Source organism: Arachis ipaensis, chromosome B06, assembly GCF_000816755.2.
Source record: "Arachis ipaensis cultivar K30076 chromosome B06, Araip1.1, whole genome shotgun sequence".
Taxonomy (NCBI): Eukaryota; Viridiplantae; Streptophyta; class Magnoliopsida; order Fabales; family Fabaceae; genus Arachis; species Arachis ipaensis.
The window spans coordinates 18,243,796-18,253,040 of NC_029790.2; positions in this window are offsets into that span (position 1 = coordinate 18,243,796).

A 9,245-nucleotide genomic window follows, 5' to 3' on the forward strand; every position below is an offset into this window, starting at 1 on the left:
TAGCTGCAACTGCATCGGTAAGCACTGTTAGTTATTCTCCACAGTAACATGTTGTCCTCCTTCGACGTGCTAGGTTTCTACTTCGTGTGGCTTGCTTGCTGCCTTGGGTCGCTTCAGATTGGCATGCTTCGTGCTCCATCTTCTCTCATGCAGGCGGAATCGCCCTTCAGAGGCGGCGCATGTGCAACAAGAATCAAGGATTTGGGGATTAGGGTTATGAAGAGGACCCTCTGCTTCTCTGCTTCACATTTATGTTTTTTTTTTAATTGAATAACGGTCAGAAAACATGCACTGCCACCGTGTCACATAACGTCCACGTAGGCCACGGCGTTAGCGAAATGTTTCTCATTTTGACGGTAGGATAACATTGACTACATTTAGAAACGTTAGGGACACAAATAGGACGTTTAAAACGTTAGGGATAGGTTTGAGACTTACCCCAAACGTTGGGGACATAAATGATACTTTACTCTATATTTTATACAGAGGGATAGGATTTGTATCTGAGTTTTACTTGAAATCTTTTGTATGACAGATATTATTATTAATAATTATGTGATTATTACTACTTTGAAATGTTTGATATATGATTTTGATAATCAAAAACAAAATTTTTCTGGAATTTTTTTTATAAAACTGAAACGCAATATCGAATTAAAGGCTCAATAGTAAATAGTTAATAAAGGAAAGCAGGTTGGTAACGCCTCACTTTCGGTACGATCATGACGTTCTGGAAGTTGGGTCGTTACAAATGGTATCAGAGCAGTTCGTTCCTGTTAGAGCCTTGGGAATGGACTGACTATGCTTCACTGCATACTCTGAGTGTCTGCCATGCTTTGTGACTTGTTCTGATAACAAGAGTTTGAGTTTTATATGCATGACTGTCTGATGATCAACGCTGTTAGTCTACCATTGCATGCTTCATGGTATTAGGTCTGGCCAACTTAATACTAATGATTTATGTATATGGGAACACTAATGAGTTATCATAGACGAAATAGAAAAATAGGTAATACGATTCACGGGGTTTGGGAGCGTTAGAAGTTATGAAGTTAGCTTCGATTCGACGTATAATCTTTATTCGTGCCACATAAACTCGTGCCATCTTTTTCTTAGTTGCTTTCATTAGAATTCTCTAGTTTGAATTTCCTCCTTAGAATGTGATTTGATTGTTTCCCAACCATACCTTGTCATTCTTGTATATCTTTGCTTGCCTATGAATCTGATTGCTTACTTAGCTCTTTGAATATTCATCCTTGACATTGCCTATACTTTTGTCCATATATTCTGCTTTCTTTGATTTCAGTTTGAATTTATTTTATTCTAGCAATTTTCGAGGGCGAAAATTTTTCTAAGGTGGGTAAAATGTAACAACCCTAGTTTTTGAAAATCAAATAATTAATTATTTGTGATTTATTTTATTTGTTGATAATTTGAATGATTAATATTGAGTTTGAACTATATTTTATAATTATATGATTAATATGTTTATTTTATAATTTAAATTAGAAATAATTGATTGAACTTAGCAATATGTTGATAAATAATGTTTCTAAATATTTTTAATAAAGTACATTTGATTTTAAAATTATCCTACCCTTCAATTTTATCAAAATATCTACTCATATCTATCCTTATTTCTTTATAAAATCCTAATTTCTAACCCTAATTTCCCAAATTGGAAACCCTAAGTTACTAATGAGAAACCCTAACCCTCCCCCACTCTCCTCAGCGCCGTCACCCTCATCACAAGCGTACAGACTCACCCTCTCTCCCTCAGCTTCACCGCGGCACACACACACACTCAGGACACCACACTCATTCAGCCCACACCCCTTCTGTCACACACCCACACCTCGTGAACGGAGCTGCACCACGCCCAGCCCGCCTCGCCATTGCCGCCGTCATTATTGCCGACGAAGAGGACGCCGTCGTCGCTGTTCAAGGAGGAAGGAAGAACCACGCGAGAGCCAAGGGAGGAGGAAACCTTTGCTGTGTCACCGCCATGCCTCCATTGCCACCGAACGCCGTCAAGCGCGGAGAGAGAGCCAGACACCGCGAGGAAGAAGCCGCTCGTTGCCCTCACAGTCACTGTCGTTGGGCCTGTAAATCGCCGCTGTGACCTATGCGAGAGGAAGAAGCCCGCGACCAGCCTTGTCGCCGTCAGCGCTGTGGGTTGCCGTCGCCATCCTCGCGAGCTGCCACCGCGTCATCGTTACTGAGCCGCAGCGCCGCCGTTGCCTCACTCTGCTGCCTCCGCGTCTCACCAAGCCGCCGCTGGAGGAGGAGCGCTCACCAGTTCTGCCTCTGTCTCTGGGTTCTGTGAGTTGCCGGAGCTCTCTGCCACCGGGAACTAACATTCGAGTTGCCCAAGAAACCACCATTAGAACCACTACTGTTTTGGTCCCGAGCTGCTGTGTTGTTGCCAGAGGAAGGGAACTCATAGGAAAAACGTCACCGAGGCTGCTGCTTGGTTTAATTGCGTTGTTAATGCGACATTGAGGTAGGGGATTTAACGTTTTTATTTTAGAATGCCTATAAAGTTATTTGATAACTGCAAATAGTTAATAATGTTTAAGGGTTCATTAGTTGACGTGAATTGTTTGAAATTTGTTTGAGAATAGTTAGTTGGAGTGATTATTCTGATTTATTATTAGAATTGAATGTGGTTGTGATTACGCTGAATTGTAATTGAAATTAGATGTGGTTGTGAATTGCATTTCAAATTATTGATTTTTGGCAATAAATTGGCTGAGATTCTGATCCTGAATGAATTACTTTAAATTGTTTGATATTGAATTGGAAATTTAATATATTAGGAATGGCTGTAAAATGGATTTGTGACAGGTTGGAATTGGTTGAAATGTAGCTACAAATGGTGATTCAGTTAATTTTACTTATTAAATTGAGATGTGCTGAGCTGATTATTGAAAAGCTAGTGTATGGATAACTGATAATTGAGTTTAGATTATGGCTGTGATTGTGACCAGTTTTGTTGTTGTGAGTGATTAACTAATGAGATTGGTTTTGGTTGGAGATTGTGATTCTTATTGGTTTCAGATTGTTTTGTAATTGCTGAAAATCCTGACATTATTTGAGTATGCTAAATTGGTTGAGTTGTGGCTGTATTCTGATTATTGAGAATAACTGCTTGTTGTTAATTTTAGATATTTGATGTATCGGGATGGCTATGAAACTGATTTGGGATTGGTTGAAAATGGTTTTGATAGTTGTTAATGTTAATTCATGACTAATTAGAATTAAGTTTGAGAACCATTAAAAGATTGAAGTTTATTTATTAAATTATTTTCTTGAAATCTGACTTTTATACTAAAATAGTAATGTTAATAATAAATAAACAACTTAAAAACATGGAAGGCTGATTCTTGGAATACTAGTTTATTGAGTTTAATTTTGAAAGAATCCTATGATAAGTGAAAGTTAGTTACGAATTGATGAGGTGAAAGTTGAATTGATGGGTTATGTGGGAATTGTGGGTTATGACCGAACTGTTGGCTATTGTAAATTGTGAATTTTTTGACTGATTTGAGAACCTCTTATTTGGTAATTGTTGAGGAAAGGGGGAGACCTGTTGAGAAAGAGGGAACCCGTAAGGGTGGCTAATTTCGAGTTTTAGGGGAGGTGCTGCCGAAATTTTATAAACTTTGAAGTTTTATTTGAAAAGTCATTTTAGAAGATTTGAACTTGGAAAATTATATTATTTGAGTTTTATTTAGGTAAGAAAAGAATTATACTATTTTGAATTTGAATTACCAAGGTTTATGTTCAAGTTTGAATTATTTATAAAAGAAGTTATGTTTTGAGATTTATTCAATATGAAGAGAGTTATGCATGGGGTTTGAAATAAAGGATTACTTTTTAGAAGTTTAATGAATATATAATATTTGAATTTGAATGGTAAAGAGAGATGGTTTTTGAGTCTTTAGAAAGTTAGTAAACTTGAAAAAGAGTTTTATTTGGTTACTTTTAGTAAGAGGGTGATGTTTTGAAAAGTATTTAACGAATTTAAAATAAATAATTTTCTTGAGTCTTTTGAAAGAAAATTAAACCAGAAAATAGTTTTAAAATTGGTTCGAGTTAAGAGGTTGCAAAAGTGGAAGTCGTAAAGTCTGTACAACATGATTGAATAAAGAAAGAGAGAGATATTGTATAAGAATATGTAACTGGAGATGAATAACGAGAATGAAGATATTGTATAAGAATATGTAACTGCGGATGAATAACGAGAATGATAACTTATGATGATAATTACATTGATTCTTTTGAGGAAAGGTATTCAATTTATGAAATTGTTGGCAAGGACGTGGGTTTTGTCCCGCTTGCGTATTTATGATTATAAAAGAGAATAAAAAGTAGAGGACCTGTTGAAAGGTCATTTGTTGCTTGAGGCAACCCAAGAGATGTGTTTATTCATTTGTTGCGTTAAGGCAACACCGGATATACTTGTATGAAGATCTACTGCGTGAAGGCAGTCAGATAGATGGTGGTACGACCACTGAGAACGCTTTCCTGCGGTACAGATCCATATTTTAATTCTGTAAGGCAGAGGGGTTATTTCCTGCTACCGAAGTACCGTGACCACCTGTTTCATTTCTGTAGTGGCAGAGGGGTTATTTCCTGTATACAGAAGATGTGTCGGCATACATCCCTGCAATGGCAGATGTGTTATTTCCTGCGTGCAGTGGACCCTGTGGTGGCAGAGGGGTTATTTCCTGTACACAGAGGTATAGCCAACTGGAAAGCCTTACCTGGTCAAAGGACTCCGGGTAACGTCGGGAGCGGGTCTGTAACCGACAAATGAGCTCATTACCTCCACTAGGGCTAGACATGCATCATCCTTATTTGCGCATCTGCATTTGATTGTGTTTGTTTGTTTTATTTCTTGTAATTTGTGTTGCTTGTCTTGTTTCTTTGTGATTGTGCTGTTTGTCTTAGTGACTTGCTTGTGTGTTTGATTAGATATTTTTGTTGATGCTGTGAACTTAGCAAAATTTGAGGAATGGTATTTGTGAAATGAGGTTTGGGTATATTATTTATGTTGCTGATTTACTTAGTTACTGTGATGGTTGAGGAATGCTATTTGTAGCTGATGAATTGCTAATGCGGTTGAGACTTTATGTAAGTAATATGATTTAAAGAAAGGGATTTAAACGGTTTCAAGTAAGTCTTAAGAAATTTTTGAAAAGGTTTGATAAAGAAAACTACATTGGAAACTTGAGTTAATTATTTGCATGTTAATCATTACTTTTACGGCATTCCCATTCCCTACTGAGAACGTGTGGTTTGTTCTCACCCCAAAATCCTCCACCTTTTCAGTGACACAGGTTCGAAGACACAGTGTGAAGCTGCGGGCGATTATAGAATTTATTTATGAGTTAAGTGTGAGTTAATTTGCTTTCATAGAGTTCCCTCGCCCTTATTGCTTAAGATTTATATTTTATACAGAGGGATAGGATTTGTATCTGAGTTTTACTTGAAATCTTTTGTATGACAGATATTATTATTAATAATTATGTGATTATTACTACTTTGAAATGTTTGATATATGATTTTGATAATCAAAAACAAAATTTTTCTAGAATTTTTTTTATAAAACTGAAACGCAATATCGAACTAAAGGCTCAATAGTAAATAGTTAATAAAGGAAAGCAGGTTGGTAACGCCTCACTTTCGGTATGATCATGACGTTCTGGAAGTTAGGTCGTTACATCCTGCCAATTAGGGCATTGTAGATTAAAGCTACATCCACAATAATGTAGTTGATGTTTAGGGTTTTTGACCTCAATCCCTTTCCAAAAGTAATATATAGGGAAATAAACCCTAATAGCCTAATCGGCGTATCTCCAAGATCAAAAAGAGTATCCAGGTAGGATTTTAATTCCCTTTCTTCGAACCCTATCTTGTCGAATACAGGTTTGAACAATATGTCGGTCGAGCTTCCTTGGTCCACTAAAGTCCTGTGTAAATTTGCATTAGCAAGTATCATGGTGATTACAATGGGGTCATCATGCCCAGATGTTATTCCTTGCACGTCCTCTTTTGTGAAAGAGATAGTTGGTAGATCGGGAGTCTCTTCTCCGACGTAGTAGACTTCTTTCAAATATCTCTTTCGAGACGACTTGGTCACTCCTCCGCCGGCGAAACCTCCTGCTATCATGTGGACATTTCACTCTGGAGTTTATGGGGGCTGACCTCTTCTGCTGATTTCTTCATCTCTCTTCCTCTTTCCATGACCGTTCGACCTATCCATGAGATATCTATTTAACCGACTTTCCCTGCCTAGTTTTTCTATCACATTTTTTAAGTCGTACCAGTCATTTATAGAGTGCCCGTACAGCTTGTAGTACTCACAATATTCATTACGGCTTCTACCCTTTTTATTTTTGATTGGGCACGAGGGGGAGGGGAGCTTCTCAGTATGGCAAATTTTTTTGTAGATATCCGCGAGAGAAACTCGTAGCGAAGTGTAGTTGTGATACCTCCTAGGTTTCTCCGAGCTAAATTATTCTTTTTTCTTGGGCTCCTTTTTCTTTTCCCATGCCTGATGACGATTCCCTAGTCGCCAATTTGATTCTCGCAGCCTGACATTTTCTTCCATATTGATGTATTTTTCAGCATGTTCCTATACATCGCTCAAAGAAGTCGGGTGTCTTTTTGAGATAGACTGGAAAAAGGGGCTTTCTCGGAGACCATTGACTAGTCCAATTATTATTGCCTCAGTGGGTAAGTCTTGGATTTTCAAACATGTCTTGTTGAATCTCTCCATATAGTCTCTAAGGGATTCGCCGACTTTCTCTTTGAGTCTAAGTAGACTGGGTGCATGCTTGACCTTGTCCTTTTGAATTGAAAACCGCGTGAGAAATTTTCGCACAAGGTCGTTGAAACTAGTAACCGACCTAAGTGGAGGCTGTCAAACCATTTCATGACCGACTTCGTTAAGGTTGTCAGGAAGGCCTTGCAGCGAGTAGCATCTGAGATGTCAGCCAAGTACATCCAACTTTTTAAGTTACTTAGGTGGTGCCTCGGGTCGGTCGTCCCGTCATAAAGATTTATGTCTGGCCTTTTGAAGTTTCTAGGAACTCTAGCCCGCATGATGTCTTCAGTGAAAGGATCTTCTCCTCCCAATGGGGTATTTTTCCGAGTTGTGTGCGAATTCCTACCTCAGAGGTTGGATTCCAACTTTGAGAGCTTTTCTTCCAACTCTCTTCGTCGTTTAATTTCTCTTCTTAGGTTTCTCTCTGCCTCATGTTGTTACTCTAACTCCTGCTCTAGTTGTTCGAGTCGACCATGATGTCCATGATGCACCCCATGAGGTCAATGGAATGGGGTTGGTTCTCTCCTTTCGGGTAACGAACCTCGGAAGGGATTCTTCTGTGATGATGATCGCCCGACACGCCTTCCCCGTGCAGTTCCTTCATCCTTGGAGGAGGTACCACAAGGGTGTGGTCATTGTTGATAATGTCTTGGTATTCTGGATACGATTCAAACACTATACGTCCGTCTTCAGGATGATCGTCCGCCATAGAATGCTGATTTCCAAGTCCCTGGCAATGGCTCCAATGTTTCGAGGGTTACTTGAAACGGGATCGTGTCTGGGCTTGAACATGAGGTCCAAGCTCTTAGTGAGGTGGTTTCCGACTTAACTGTGTCAGACAACCGTCGTTCGAGTTGTTTGTGAGGAGATGGGGGGTGGTACTTGCAAAACACTCCGATACCTAAGTCAACAAGGGTTTTAGCAGGTTTATAGAGTATTAGGACTTAAGTATACGTGAGAGTGTTAGGATATTTATAGGTAATGAGCCAATAACTACCGTTAGAGTAGTTCTCCTATTGATAGAGGTTACAGAGGATAACCGCCCTTTTATCAAGGGGTTGTTAAGATCTCTCTTTTAGAAGTGGGGAGAGATATTAGGGGTTAGTTATAACTCTTTTAAAGGTGAGAGTTATTACTTTGTAGCACTTTTATCTGACCTATTGAAAAGTCGGCTAGGCGATAACTGTATTTTAGGCTTTTCCTACTTTTGGATCTAGCTGAATGTTTTAGGTCAGATATAAACAACTATTAATTTTAAGGACTATTTTAAACTTTGAGTGCAATGTCAAATATCACTTTTGACTCATTAAAATTCATTAAATTAATGTTTCGTATAGAAGATATATGCACAAAAACCATATGTGCGGATGGAAAATAGGGGTTGTAGGTGCAATGTACGCATTATTCTTGGATATAATATACAACTTTATCATTGCAATTCTGATAAGTTTTGTCTACCCTCCTTCATAATGTCTAATTAAGAAGTTCCATTCACATGGACACGGGTTGGCTTTATACGAAAATAAAAAATTTGTATAAAATGGTTGATGATTTCTGCACGTCAACCATGCAGAAGGTTTTATGTAATGTATCGGTGAATTTTCAATATTGGAATTTGTTACCTCGGTTTCAGCCTATAAATGATCACATATATTGACAAATGGACTGCCATATACATACACACACATTCATCCTTAGCTTTTAGTCTAACGATACAGAATACAAAGAGCAGTCATGATTACTTGATCCCGCTTTTATAGCCTTATAGGCATGCTTTTACTCAATCTATACTTTGTTTAAATCTTATAAATTAAGTTCAATTTGTTCTACAAACGTATCATAGGACAATGAGAGTTTAGGCCACATGTGAGCATCGCCATCATACTACTTTATTATAATATAATGAGTATGTTCACGATTTCGAACGTGAGCTATACGATTTGGCGAAAAGAAACTAGTTACTTAATTAACTTGGTGGTTGGATCGAAAGCAATAAGAAAAATTAGGCAGTGTTAAGCTGAAATGGAGAAGCTTGGTGCCCCATCATTGTGATTTTGCAAAGTAAAAAGGGAGCTTCCACCGATGGATGCTTTCTTCTACTTTTTAATCTCTTAACAGCTAGATTCCACAACATATTAGAAAAGAGAATTTCGGTTTCCTCTTTTTCCTAACTACCTTCTACAGCACTAGCCATTTACTCCTTTTATGTATTATTATCAGTTAATTTTTAAGAGTCGGCTGGTTGGTTGGTGATTGAATTTTTTATTTTTTTGTTTTTTCATGTGGAACATATATGGGCACTTTGGAATCATGGCAACAGAGCATGTGCCCGTGTCTGCTTCAAGCATGGTTGTTGATTTAACCATGCTATCCGGGTAATTTATTTAAGAAAAATGTTACACAATCAACT